The following is a 15359-nucleotide window of genomic DNA, read 5'->3' as shown; positions in this document are numbered from 1 at the left end:
GATTCAAGTAGCCTAATGATAACTCACACACTTCTAAAACCATGACAGCCCACCATTTAGAAGCAAGGAAAGATGCTCTATGGAGAAACTGAGGCACAGAGCCAATCACTTGCTCATAGTGACTCAGTGTCAGATATAGAGACCAAGCTTAAAGTGTTCAGATCTGACCTGAGGTTTTAATACCTTAATCTTGGGAAATCTGTTTCCTGTGATGACTTAGACTCTATCCTTTGCCTCAAGATTTGGAAGGGGCTGGGTAACCACAGGTCCCAGATGAATGCCAAAAATGGTCTTTTGAGAAACCGCAATCAGTGACTCCACTTCCCAATTGCAGAAGAAAAGCGTTGATGGAAATTATGAACTCAATCCCATGAGCTGATTTGGTTTGTGGATTTCCTAACCACCCTGCATCTGAGGGTACTTGCACTTGATTGTGGCTTTGGGGATACATCCTGTTGGTGCAATCCCTCCCATGCTCTGGATGGTCAGCCACACACAGATCTCCCAGGTGGGGAGGACACGGCTGACTCAGCAGCCATGCAACCTCTGGGGTCTCCCTTGCTCACCACAACTGTGGATGTTACAGGAGCAAAATCCATTCTCAGTCTTCCTTGCAAATAGGGGTGGCTATGAGATTCGGTTCTGGCTAAGGAGGTAAAAGCAAAAGTTGGCTGGGGGATTTTGGAAAAGCCCATGCTGCTGTCCTTTCCTTCTCTTCCTCCTGCCTTGACAGTGGATGAATGTTTGGGGCTATAGCAGCCCCTGAGAGACCATGGGGAAAGGCCAAGAGAAGCATAGAGTTGAAATGCTGGTGCCAATCTTGGGAAGCCCCCAAAGTAAACCAGCAGCCAGTCAACTCTAGATTTCCTATTAGGAAAAAAAAAAAAAAAAGCCTTCATTTGTTTAAGCCACAGGTGAGTCTGCTTATCTAGATTGGAGTATATTCTGACTGATAACCTACTTCAGAGGATGGACCTGGAAGTCAATCAGCTAGCTCAATATTTCAGTTCTCTTTTTTCACTCCAGAAATTTTTGTTGAACAAAATCTTATGGCAGAATTGACTTTAAGAGGTGGCGTCTAATGGGAGGTTCTTAGGTCACTGGGGAGTGTCCTTGAAGGGGACTGTGGAACTCCATCTCTTCCTCCCTCTCCTCCTGGCTCCCTGGCCATGAGGTGAGCAGGTTTACTCTGCCACACACTTGCGTCAAGTGCTGCCTCACCCAAAGCAACCAGGCCAACTAATCTAAACTATGAGCCTCTAAAACTGTGAGCCAACATAAACCTTTTCTCTATATAAGTCAATTATCTTAGATATTTGTTATAGTAACAGAAGGCTGGCTAACAAAGGGGGTGTATCCATATTTGCTTATTCATTCACACACAAGTATTTACAAGGCTTCTATTTACAGAGCGAGGGGCTGTGCTAGGTGCTGCTAACAGGGATGCATGAGAGCTCTCTGTTCTCTTGGAACGCAATCCAGAGGCTGACCGTACTGGTGAACAACAAAGCCATTCTAGATAGTGCAAAGTGCCAAGATGGAAATAGGTGATGTGATAGGAAGCAGGTGGCAGGCCAAGTGCAGGGCCACTTGAGACTGGGTGGTCAGGGAAGGCCTTTCTGATGGACTGACACTGAAGCTGAAATAAAGGTGACTAACAAGAAGAGGTGGTCATGTGAGTACCTGGGGGAAATTGTTTCCTCTGGGCTCTTTAAGTGAACAGCCAGTGAGCCTGGAGAAAAAGGGAAGGTGGTATGAGACGAGATCAAAGAGGTAGACTGAAGTCAAATTATGTAGATCCAAGAAAAGTTCAAGCCAGCTCCTGGAAAAAGACTTCAAATCCGGCAGGGGTGGCCTAGGGGTGCGTTCTGGGAGGTAGCTAGAAATGAATGAGTCCTTCAGCCTATTGATCCAAATACTCCCGGGAGCTGGGCATGGTGGCACAAGCCTGTAATCCCAGTGGCTTGGGAGGCTGAGGTAGCAGAATCGTGAGTTCAAAGCCAGCCTCAGCAATTTTGCAAGACCCTGTCTCTAAATAAAAATATAAAAAATGGCTGGGGATATGGCTCAGTGGTTAAGCACCTCTGGGTTCATTCCCTGGTACAAAAAAAACCAAAACCAAAATAAAAAACCTCAGGAGGATGAGGGGCGTGGCCTGAGGCCTGGACTCTAGCCAATCAGAGGCTGGGGGTAGATCTAGGGGCCAGAGGGTCCTGACCTCTCCAGCCTATCTCATTTCTCTTCATGCCATCTCCCACCTACCCAGGAAAGGAGCCCTGCAGGGGCTGCAGGGAATTCTTTATTTCCCGGTTTCCTGGACAACCCAGAAAGGAAACCCTGGTCTTCCAGCATCCCATCCTCTTCCTGCAAGGAGAAGGAAGCAGTGGCCTTTGAGCTGGAGATAATGGATCCCACCTGTCAAGATAGCTTTCCAGCAGTTCAAAGCAGAGAAATCCATTAATATGTCCATTTCCTCCCAAAGCAAATCGACTTTTTGATTGAGCATCACTTGTTGAGTTACATTATTCATTGATGCATCAGTTTCTCCTTGCTCAGGTGGGGTGGTGGTGATAGCTGGGAGGCGGGGTGGGGGCTATGGCGAAGAGTGTGGTGAGCTCCAGAGGCCTGAAGGGCCTGAAGGGCTGCCTGGTTCTGTGGAGAGGGTCAAGTCCTGACCACAACACTGACCTCATGGTACTGTGGTACTGAATGATGTGTGCGAGGTGGGGTGGGGCGGGCAGATCTTGGCAATCTCCGCCCAGCCCACCAGCTCCTGTGTGCATTTACTTCATATAATGTTTTTTTTTTTTTTGCTTAATAGTTATACAACTCCATATAGTTTTAAAAAACATAAATAGTATTGATCTAGATGTATTGTCCTGCAACTTGCTTTTTTTTCTTTTATTTATTTATTTTTTTGCTTTGCTTTTTTTCCTTTTGGCTATCCTGAAGGATGTTCAAGTGAAGACGCGAAGATCCAACCTAGTCATTTACTTATCACATGACAGGGAATTACCAGCTTTTACGTCACCCATTCCCAGCAGATGAACCTTTTAATTGGTTGTAATTTTCTGCTATTAGTAACCGCCCTTCAGTAAACATCGTTGTCATTCTTTCCTGAATTGTATTTCTCTATGGTGGTTTTAGTCTTCCACCACAGGCAAGCTATCAATTACATGGATTAGTGATAAGGTTAAATTGGGATCTAACAAGGTTCTGATGGGGACAGATTGGATGGAAGGGGATCTGGATAAATTCTCTAGGGGATAGCTTTGGTTCACAGAGCAAGCAGGCCTGGACTCATTCCTGGTTTTGGTCTCAGCTGTGCTAGAATCTTAGGGTAGGTAGGTCCCCTCCCTGACTGGAGCCGTATTTTTCTCATCTGCAAAGAAAAAGCATTGAGGTTGGGTGAGAGGGCCTGGGGAAGTGATTTGTGAGGTTTCTGCCTGCTGAAAATTTTTTAAAAAGACAAAACAACAGCAACAATAACAACAACAAAACCAAATAGTGAATGCTGCCATTGTTTCTAGAACAGTTCAAGGCCCTGGGGACTCATGTTGAACAAAGCCAGATTTCATGTTCCAAGGAAGTTACTTCCACTTGAGCATTTAAGATTGTGTATGTGTGTCTAGATTATATTTTAAACATCTGTGCTTTTGCAAATACAGAGAAATATTAATCTGATTAATTTTCTAAGCATTACTCAGGGAAGTCTCACAATGTGATTCCTCTCCCTGTGTGGTATTCAACCAATGAATATAGGATTCTGTGGTTTTAGATTGCCAATTCAAATTTCTGTGGGCCCTCTCTCTGCCATAGCTGTTTGGGTAATATGCATAAAGGATTTATGTCCATCAAAGAAGAGGGATATTTTATGTTTATAAAAAATTGCTTCTTTCAAGTTGCAGTTGGTGATGTTTTTTTCTCCCTGAAACAATGACATCCATCATTCTTAACCTGTCATAATTTTCACCAAAATCGATGAAAGTGGAGGACATTATGTTAATGAAAAAAGCCAGACACAGCAAGACAAATATTGTGTGTTATCACTCATATGTGGAAGCTAAAAAAAGTTGGTCTTGAAGAAGAAAGAGAGAAGAATAGGGATTACTAGAGGCTGAGAAGGGTGGGGGCAGATGGAGGGAGGTTGGATAATGCATATCAAAATAGAGAGTTAGGAGGAATCAGTTCTAACATTCTATAACAGGGTAGGGTGACTATGGTTTACAACAACCTATTATTTGATTATTATTTTTAAGAACTTAAAAAGAGAAGTTTGAAGGCTCCAAACACAAGAAATGATAAGGAGTTGGAAATGTTAATTATTCTGATTTGGTGATTATACATTGTATATATGTATTGAATTATCATATTGTACCCTATAAACATGTACAACTATGTGTCAGTTAAAAATAAAAAATAAAATTATAACAAATAGTAAAGGCATCCTAAAGATATATTCATATATTTGTTTTACTTCAATATATTTGATTTTTATGAGCTGTATCTGTTAAACCAAAACTCTTTGAGACCAAGGGATCTCTGAGAGTGTTATAGTTTGGGTCTGGAATGTTCCCTAGAGGCTCAAGTGTTGAAGGTTTGGTCTCCAGTACAGTAATGTTTAGAGGTGGGACTTTGGACAGTGACTGAATCATGAGGGCTCTGACCTCATCAATGGATTGATCCATGGAAGAACTCAGTGTTGAATGGAGTGCTGGGAGGTGATAGAAACAGGAGGTGGGACCTAATTGAAGGGAGTGGGTCCTTGGGAGGTATGCCTCTGGGGACTATATCCTGTCCCTGGCTCCTTCCTTTCTCTCTCTCTCTCCTTCTCAGCCATCATGAATTGATCAGCTATGCCCCACCATACCTTCTCTACCACCATGTCACCATACCCTCTCCATAATGATGTTCTGCCTTACACAGGCCCATAATGATGGAGCCAACCAATCATAGACTGAAAACTCTGAAACTGAGCCAAAATAAATCTTTCCTTCATTAAGTTGTTTTTGTCAGGTATTTGGTCATAGCTTCTGGTTAGCCCCATTACAGGGGCTAACCAGAAAAAGGACCAGGTCTGGGGATAATTCCTGCAAGGACCAGCAGGGGGTTAAGTAGAAATTGGAAAACTGTCCACTGGAACCAGAGCTAAAAACAATTTTATGATGAAAATCTGGGGAAGCAAAGTATCTGAATCTTCATTGGCTATAGATGAGAGGGGCAGGATAACAGGAAGCAAGAAAAGGTTGGAATAGGAGGATGAGCCATGGTTTCTGTTAGGTGCAGGACAGGCTGAGTAAGCTGTCTGCAGGGCATGCCAAACAAAGTTAGCTGCAGGATGACCTGGCCATTCAAACCCTCTGTCTGGTTCTTTATCAACTATTTGCTTCAAGCCCAAACGCCCAAGCCCCCGCTCAAGGATGAACACTCAACCCCCTGCTCAAGGCCAAACACGTAACCCCCCTTGTGCCAACAAGGCAGCTTGCGGACCCAGAGACCAAATTAGATTTGGGCTATAAAAACTCCCTCCTGCCGGGCCCCTCTCTCTCTCTTGTTTTCTCTATCTTTCTTGCTCTCTCTTGCTTTCTCTGTCTCTCTTGCGCGCGCTTCCTCCCCCCCCCCCCCGCCCCTCTCTCTTTCTCTCTCTTCTCCTCTGTTGCACTGCTGCAATAAAGATCTTTTGGTTGCTCTGAGTGTTGTGGTCACTTTTCTTTCATTTGGTGCCGAAAACCCGGGAGAGGGTTAAAATCCACTTTTGGGTCCCTCTTCCTTCGGAAGTGCCACTCACCGGACGACCTGAACCCATTTTCTCGATCGCCAGAACTCCATCCACCACCGGCCTTCGATTGGTGAGTTTCCCCTTCCTGGAGTCCTAAACCCAATGGTGGTTTCAGGAGGATTTGACCGTTGATTGTCCGGCAAACCTCTTTGCCCACCTGCGGGGAGGAAAACACCCCACCACAGCCTTTAAGGCCATGGTGGCCCTCAGGGACTCCTTCCTAGGGCAGAATAGACTCCTGGGTTCAAAATTATTCCCTTCCCTTCCTAGCTGGTAGTTTCCCAGCATAGGCTTTGTAGGTCTCCCTCAAAGGACTGTGTACCCTGGGGACACATAACAGAGAACTGAACATCACACCCCACCCAGACCTTCACAGTCTCAGTGGCTCTCCTAAAATCCTAATCCTCACACCTTCAAGACTCGGCCGCTAGAGAGAACCTTACCCTCCCCTTCCTCCCTCTTCCCCTGTCTCTCTCTTTCCCCTCTTTCCGGCCCTGGGAGTATCTGGCCTCTCTAGGAGGGGTCCCAAAAAGCCTTGGCCAAGGTCTCCCACGGCTCCGGCTCTGTCCAGGACAGGAGCTTCGACTGTCAGGATTCGGTGACGACCAATCTCTGCAGCTTGAACCTGCCACTAAGGCACTCCTGATTTTTGGCTCTAACGGGGACGCCCCTTTTGCCAATAAATCAGTTTCCCCTACAATGCCTCTTGGATAACCTCAAAACCCTCTCCTTGACACCAGACATCAAACCCCCAAAATTGATCAAATATAGCACCCAGGCCTGGCCCACTTATCCCTTAGACAACCAAAGCAGATGGCCCTCTTTTGGGTCCCTAGATCCCTCCATTCTAAGGGATCTCTACAATTACTGTGAACATTCAAAAAAATGGGTAGAGATCACTTTCTTCTTGCTCCAATCCAATCCTGCTCTCTGCACCTCTTGCAGACCTCTACAAATTCTTCCAGCTTGCAAACTAACTCCCCCAACCACGATCCCCAACTTTCTCCTCCTCCGGACTCATTCACTACTTTTGATCCTGCTAATGAACCTCCACCCTATCGCCTGGCTGGAATAGGTCCTCACCCTCAGCCTTCTGCCCCAGACTCTCCGCTGTCACTCCCACCTCAGTTAACCTGCTTTCTCCCCTCCAATTACTAGATCAAAAACCCAAACCACCACCCTTCCTCAGACTGTTGCCCCCTTGCTGAGGTAGCAGTTACTGAAAGAATCCCTCGACCCACTCACTCCTCTCTTCTACTGTTAGCACCCACACCGGGTCCCACCAGGTCCTCTTACCAGCTAACCGAAAGCTCAAATGAGCTGAGGAGAACCCTTAGAGCCCTATCCAAGATCTGGTGAAAATGGCCTTTAAACTTGCTTTGTCATCACTGAAAACAGGTTACTAAGAATTAAAGTCCCTTATAGGCTTTTTAGGATATTCACTCCCGTCTTCCCCTCTGCTCTACCTGTTCTGCTGCTCAAGTTTTCCTTGCTAGGGAAAATCCCAAACCCCTTTCCCATTATTCTTTTACATCTCTCCTTTCTCATTCTCAGATCCACTGGAGCTGCTCTCAGCCCCGCCTTCCTGTCTTCCCCCTCCCTACCCAGGCCCACAGAAAAGTCTTAACTGACCTTCTCCAGAATATTCACCATGGCTGATTTTAGGACTTTCAGCAAAAGAATCTCTACAAAAGAGTTCAGTGTAGATAAACTTCTTCTTTTCGTGTTGCCCTGTTCTACTTGGCCACTCTCTGGGAAAAATCAGCACTTCAGGTGCTGGATACCCCCTTACTAATTTTTCACAAAAAAATGTAAACAAGGCCTTTGGCCTTGAGCTGGGCTTCACAGTGATGACTACATTTCTAAGATAAGGGAGTTACTAACTGGGCTCCATGGTAACAGCTGGCAGGGGGAGGAAAGAAAAAAAAAAAAAGCTCTCCCCTTCCCAGGTGTCCTTGAAGGGTTAACTTGCCCAGAACAGAAAAAAAAAAAAAAAAAAAAACAAAACTCTGCTATTTATGAACTTCTGCAGACTGTGAACTTCTGAGCCCCTCCCTTTACATGCTGGGTGCAAAATTCTGAAACTATCTAAACTTGGGGTTCAGGGTATTAATTGATTACAGCAGAAGCAGTGCCCTCTGAATCTGGCTGCAACCAAATAAGACTGTTTCCCTACCTTCAGTGCTATCTTAGGTGCCTTGCCTTGTCCATCCCTACAACAGTATATCCTATATACTTAAACATTGTTAATGTTTTCATGAAATGGTAAACAGATGTGATTAATTGTGTACTGCAAATAACAAAATATCTCTTATTAAAATGGAATAATTTACCTAAATTCAGAAATTTATAAGGATTAGTTCAAAGTGCAAATAAAGAAGGAGTTAACAGATAGGAAAGAAAAATTAGAAGGTTCTAAGTATGGATTTAATAGAAGGAAAAGGTGTTTCTGGATAAGAGAGTCTATTAAGTAAATAAGAGGGTTTAAGCAAGTGATAAAGAAGGTCTGTGTACGTTGGCTATATAGGTGTAAGTAAGTGCTAAAGAAGGTTTGTGTATACAACTATGGTTAAACAACAACTGTTATTTTGCAATATTATAATATGTTATTTCTTTAAGAGCTAAACTTGATTAATATAAAAAACATCAATGTAATGGTGGTACTATTACTCTTCTCTGTATATTAAATGTGTTCATATTTTCCAGGTATATAAGTCTTTAAGATAGAAGCTTTAAAAAAAATTATATCAAGCTGATGTTCTCCAAAAGGTTGCATGGTAATTTTAGGCTTATAAAAATAACATATTGGAGATTTATTTATATCATTTAATTTTCTATAACTGGACCTGTTATCAATAAGATTAATATAAAGTTCTATACCCTGGGTACAATTTAAATGTAATATACTGTATTACCTAGTATTCATGTGACATCAAGCAACAACATATATAAACTTTATAAAATGATATTTAAAAACAAAGATGAGTTCGATACTAGAACATTTTACCTAAGATTTATAAAGAGCCCTGCCTTACCTGAGATAAGGCTGTGCCTCCCATCTTACTACATGTCAGAATGACTCCAAAGTAGGCCAGACTTCAGCTAAAGCCCAGTACTCTTAATTTAAGGTGAAACTGACTTTGCTGGATGTTTAAGATCAAGACTTAAACTTAAATGAAAATGGCCAAGAAAACCAATATTTGACTCTGGCCCTCTGAGTCAGTCTGAAATCCAAGGAACAGGGAACTTCTCTAAAGAGCTTTGCAACTCTGGGCCACATAACCTCCTGATCAGGGAGATTAATGAGACCACTGGAGAATGAAAAGCCAATCAGTGCATTTGCTATGAAGAGGAGGGTCATTAGAGACAAGAGACATCCCTGATGCTTCCAAGGGAAGCCATATAGTCAAGCAAGACCTGGACCCATCCTAGTGCAAATGGCACTAGCAGAACTAAGAAGCTGCTCTCAAGTTCCCCCACGAGTGACCCATATGGGAACTAGGCTGACTTTTAACAATAGATAGATACAAAGTCAATTTTGACCAGCTTGATCTTAAACACCTACCAAAGAGTTAAGCCAAAACACAGTCATTCCTGGGAGTAATGAAGGACAAGAACAGCTAGAAAAGAGGAGTCAGCAACTAGGCCAACAGGCTCCATGGGGAATGTTCAGTCAAGTATGGCCTTGGCTTCTCCCCCTTGCAGGACCCCTATTAGTCCTCTTTACATTTAACCTAATAGGACCATGACTATTAAATTGCCTTCAGAAGTTCCTGCAAGATCAGATACACAAATTCACCAACCAGTCAGTCAATCAATTACTTCTTTAAGACTACCAGCCCCTGATGCCCAAGTCAGAGACCTATGACTCATAACCAACTCCTCTGGCTCCAGAGACTCTGCCCCCACCTAAAACCCTCTCTAGCCCCTTTTCCAGGTTTTACAACCTTTCTTTCACTTCCTAGGAATGAGAACTACTCTCTGGCAGGTACACTCTGCTTGTTCTGTCTGCTCTACAGTATCCGCACAAGGAAGCATCAAAACTAAACTCCCCAGGCATCAGATGAGGAGCCACTAGCCAGGCAAAGACTGGTAGATCAACTTTACTCATATGGCTAGGCACAAAAACCTTCACTGCCTACTTACTTTGGTTGATACTTTTCAGGTTGGATAGATGCCTTCCCTACATCCAGGGAAATTGCTGACACCATTGCCTCCATCCTCATTGAGGGGATCATAACCAGGTTCGAACTTCCCGCCTCCATCCAGTGAGACAGTGGTCCAGCTCTCACTTCTCAGGCTGTTCAACTAGTCTCCAAAGGCCTCAACATCACTTGGAGGCTCCACATCTCCCACCAACCCCAATCCTTGGGTAAGGTTGAGAGGCCTAACCGCATTCTCAAAGATCATCTCACTAAACTTCCTATTGAACTTAGGCTCTCCTGACCCAATCTCCTGCCGTTGGCCCTCACCTGAATTCAGGCAGCCCCATAGAGCTCCCTCAGGCCTTAGCCCCTTTGAGCAATTCTATGGATGCCCTTTCTTAACCACCCAAAGCTTTACAGTCACTTCTCCTCCCCTGTGCCCTACCTGCCCTATCTCACACTTCAACGCAAACTCCTAAGGGAACATGCAGACCAGTGCCTTCCTGCGCCATTCATTGCCTCAATCCCGGTACAATCACAAACTGAATTGGACCCTCTTCAACTGGGTGACTCAGTCTTACTTCAGGAACTGCATTCTCAATTGTTGGAACCTCACTGGACGGGACCCCATATAATCATACTTACTACCCCAATGGTGACGAAGCTTTTGGGCCATTCCCCCTGGTACCATGCCTCCTGCCTTAAAACGGCACCTGTTCCAAATGTCCAGTCCTGGACTTTCACCACGACCACCAAACTCAAAATTTCTCGCCAACTCTCTTCTTCTTTTACTAATCATTATTCTCTCTCAAGTTTTTATCTCAAACCACAGATGCCGCTTCTACAACCAAGCCACCAGGATGACACCACCCACTCTCAGTTTATGGGTCAAGGCGATTGCTCTTCCACTGGCTGCAATCAGGCTGTCACCCTTAACATTACTGGATTCAACCAAGCCACTTCAATACTTCCTAGAGTCCCTACAACAAGACCAATGACTGATACCAAAGATCTCCTCCGCTCAGAAATGGTTTGATGCCATTGACAACCTATGGCTTCAAGGAACTTTTATGGACTTTACCTCTACCAAAGTAGTTATCTATAGCCACTGAGTGTTATTTTTGGCTGCCCTGGTGTTCTTAGACCTGTCCCCCGAACATTCCTCCGCTTCCCCTTCTAGGCCCAACGCCGCCCACCATTAAGCAGGAAGTAGCCAGAGGACTTTACGTCGTCCCCCATGTCACTTAGAAAAACAAAAAGGGAAAAATGTTAGGTGCAGGACAGGCTGAGTAAGCTGTCTGCAGGGCATGCCAAACAAAGTTAGCTGCAGGATGACCTGGCCACTCAAACCCTCTGTCTGGTTCTTTATCAACTATTTGCTTCAAGCCCAAACGCCCAAGTCCCCGCTCAAGGATGAACACTCAACCCCCTGCTCAAGGCCGAACACGTAACCCCCCTTGTGCCAACAAGGCAGCTTGCAGACCCAGAGACCTCATTAGATTTGGGCTATAAAAACTTCCTCCTTCCGGGCCCCTCTCTCTCTTGCTTTCTCTATCTCTCTTGCTTTCTCTGACTCTCTTGCGCGTGCTTTCTCTCTCTCTCTCTCTCTCTCTCTCTCTCTCTCTCTCTCTCTCTCTTTCTCTCTCTTCTCCTCTGTTGCACTGCTGCAATAAAGATCTCTTGGTTGCTCTGAGTGTTGTGGTCACTTTTCTTTCAGTTTCTGGATTGGTTGAGATTGTAAGCAGGATGCGATGGCACCCGGAGAGTCATCCGTCTGGGATTCTGAATCAGAGTTTTAATATCCATTCAGGAGTGTGGAATAAGCTCACTCCATTCTCTGAATAATTTTCCTTAAGTCTTTCCCTCCTCCCTTCTCTGGCTCTTGTAATTAAATGGAAAACTTCTCAGAATTTTTCCGTTATTGTATTTTACACAGTAGCATTTCTAGGCTAAACAGAAATAAAACAGAAATTTTCACTGAACTTCTCTTCCAAATGCTCTTGCACTTAATGGAATTCCAGAGTAATGGATTCCGAATCTTACTGTGGGATGCAACCTGTATGTAGTGATTAGGAGGTTGGCTCTGGAATTGGGGTGGGTTTGACACTCACTTTCAGCACATTCTACACAAACTTCAGGCAGGTTAGACTTGCAAAAACTTCAGTTTCCTTATCTCTAAAAGAGGGGTGATGGTAGTCTCTACTTTGCAGAGCTGCTGTGGGGATTACATAGGACTGTGTGAATTAACACCTAGCATGAACACGCTCAATAGGTGATCACTTTAATTACCTGTATGACCCGGGCTAGTGAGGGAAACGGGAGGAATTGAATTCTTCCCATTTTATTGTTTATGTAGAAGAGCAAGCTCTGGGCTCTGAATCAGGAAAGTATAGTATTGGTTCTGCCACTGGTAGACTGTGTGGCTCTGGGCAAGTTACCTTCCTGTCCTCCTTCAAGTCTCTTTTTCCATGTATTAAACAAGATACAAACCAACATTCACTGAATACCCATGGGCCAGGGTTGTGTATTGTATCACGTGCACTAATTTATTCTTCTATTTATTAATATATCCCTCTCTATACAGAACAGCTGTCCAGGAGGTTAAACATTCACCCCAGGGATGCAGGTAGGTGGCAGGCCAGAACTCAAAGCCAGGCTGCCTGGTTCTCAAGGCCAGATGCTTCACGCCACTGCAGCCCTTCACATCCCTGCTCAGCCTCCCAGACCTGTGTCCCAAGACCGACATCTGAAGGACCTCAGAGATAACAGCATTTCTCAGCTCCTCCCATTTTATACATAGTGAAAACTAAGGCCGAAACAGAGTAAGAAACTTAATTCAGGTTCACACAGATGGCCCAAACGGTCTGCAAATCTAGGCCTTAGGCTCCATCTAGCCCAGAAAATTAAAGGTCCAACCCTGAGTCTTTTCAAAAGCAAAAATCTGCCCTTATATTGTCAGTGTGTCGGCAGATAATGATTTACACTCTAGTTTGATCAAATCCCTACTTTCCTTACATATTTGTGGTTTCAGTCAGTTCAGGCTGATGTAGCAAGATACCACAAAGTTGAGTAGCTTGTGAACAGCAGGAATTTATTTTTCCCAGTTATGGAGGCTTGGTGGTCTTAATTAGCACACCAGCATGGTTGGGTTCTGGGGAGGGCTGTCTACTAGGTTGCAGGCTGATAACTTCTCTTTGTATCCTCACATCATACTAAGAGAGTGAAAAGGCTTTCTGGGGCCTCTTTTATAAGGACACTAATCCCTTTCATGAGGGCCCTACCCTGGTGACCTAATTATTTTCCAGAGACCCCACCTCCAAATATCATCACCTTGGGGATTACATTTTATAATACATAATTTTTGGAGGGTATACAAATGTTCAGTCCATTACAACTTGGATATCTTGGGAAATTGACCCCAGTCACTTTGTCACCAGAGCTGCTTCAGCTGTAAGCCAACAACCCAAGGAGATCCTAGAAAGTCAGTATGTGTCTCTTGCTTCTAAGGATAGGACCAGGAACACATTGGAGCTGTCCTATGTATTTCTGCAAAAAGACCAGGTGCTCTTTGCAGACCCTTAACCCTGTGAGCCATGTGGGAATCTGTCCCTCCATCTTCTTGCTTTTTATTGGAGAACAAGGACAAGTATAAAAAAAGAAGCTGTTAGCCCTCTCCTCGATCTATACCCAAATGACTTAAAAACAGCATATTACAGGGACACAGCCACATCAATGTTTATAGCCGCACAATTCACAATAGCTAAACTGTGGAACCAACCTATATGCCCTTCAGTAGATAAATGGATAAAGAAAATGAGGTATATATACACAGTGGAATATTATTCAGCATTAAAAGAGAATAAAATCATGGCATTTGCAGGTAGGTTAATGGATGGAACTGGAGATTATAATGCTAAGTGAAATTAGTCAATCCCAAAAAACCAAATGCCAAATGTTTTCTCTGATTTAAGGATGCTGATTCATAATGTGGCTGGTGGGGGTGGGGAGCATGGGAGGATTAGATGAACTCTAGATAGGGCAAAGGGGAAGGAAAGGAAGGGAGGGGTCATAGGGGTAGGAAAGATGGTGGAATGAGATGGACATCATTACCCTAAGTATATGTATGAAGACACGAATGGTGTGACTCTACTTTCAACCAGAGATATGAAAAATTGTGCTTTATATGTGCAATATGAATCATAATGTATTCTGCTGTCATATATAACAAATTAAAATAAAAATGTTTTCATAAAATAAAAAAAAAAGAAGTTGTTATTCAGGAATACAGAGGTCATAAGTCAGTTAGCTGACTCTATTTACCCCTGGGCCTTTGAAGATGGCAATTAAAAAAAAGGGGGGATGATATTTGCTTTAATATTTTAAATAGTATTTAAATATGTGGCAACCTCCTGCACTATGACTCTCCTGCTGTTGAGCCTGGTTCAGTTCCTCTGGGGAGCCAGACTGATTTAGTGTAGTTCTCTGTGTGGTCATGGGATCTCTGAGGGTCCCCGAGTTCCTCCTTTCAAGGGATCCGTGAGATTAAAACTGTTTTAACAATTGTGTCAAGACATTACGTGCCTTTTTTTACTCCCATTTTATCTGGAGTTTTCTGGAGGTGACATGGTACGTGATATCTCAGCAGACTGAAGGCAGAAGCATGGAGAGAATCCAGCGGTCTACAATTCCGCCAGACATGGCAGATTTGCAAAGCTATAAGATGAACCCTCTCCTTTTTTGGAGAGAATTTTCATAGAACTTGAACACACCTGTTCATGTAAGAGTTACCTATATGTAGATTCCATGTTTGGGATGAAAAGAATCATCCATAGTACAAAGAAATCACACCCATCGAACCATCTGCCAGGTGGTCAGAATTCCAGCCGAAGCCCCTCTCTGACCCCAGGAAAATCACCTCCTTTGGGCCACTGAGTAAGGGATTGCTTCCTTGGCCCCTTTAGCTTTTAGCTTTTTATACTTTAAGGTATCGTTCCCCATCAGAATCAGGAGCTTCCTCCTGAATGCTCGTGAAACGGTGACCGTGTCTACCAAACAGCATTGCAGGAGAATGAACCAGATGATCGTGACCATGAAAGTGCTTTGAGAATTAAAAAGCAATGGGGCTGGGGATGTGGCTCAAGCGGTAGCGCGCTCGCCTGGCATGCGTGCGGCCCGGGTTCGATCCTCAGCACCACATACCAACAAAGATGTTGTGTCCGCCGAGAACTAAAATAAATAAATAAATTAAAAAAAAAAAAAAGAATTAAAAAGCACTAGTTTGGGGCTGGGGATGTGGCTCAAGCGGTAGTGCACTCGCTCGCACTCGCCCGGCATGCGCGGAGCACTGGGTTTGATCCTCAGCACCACATAAAAATAAAATAAAGATGTTGTATCCACCGAAAACTAAAAAATAAATATTAAAAAAATTCTCTCTC

Source organism: Marmota flaviventris, chromosome 17 (genome assembly GCF_047511675.1).
Source record: "Marmota flaviventris isolate mMarFla1 chromosome 17, mMarFla1.hap1, whole genome shotgun sequence".
In the NCBI taxonomy this organism is placed as follows: domain Eukaryota; kingdom Metazoa; phylum Chordata; class Mammalia; order Rodentia; family Sciuridae; genus Marmota; species Marmota flaviventris.
Note: the sequence above shows the minus strand (reverse complement) of the source record.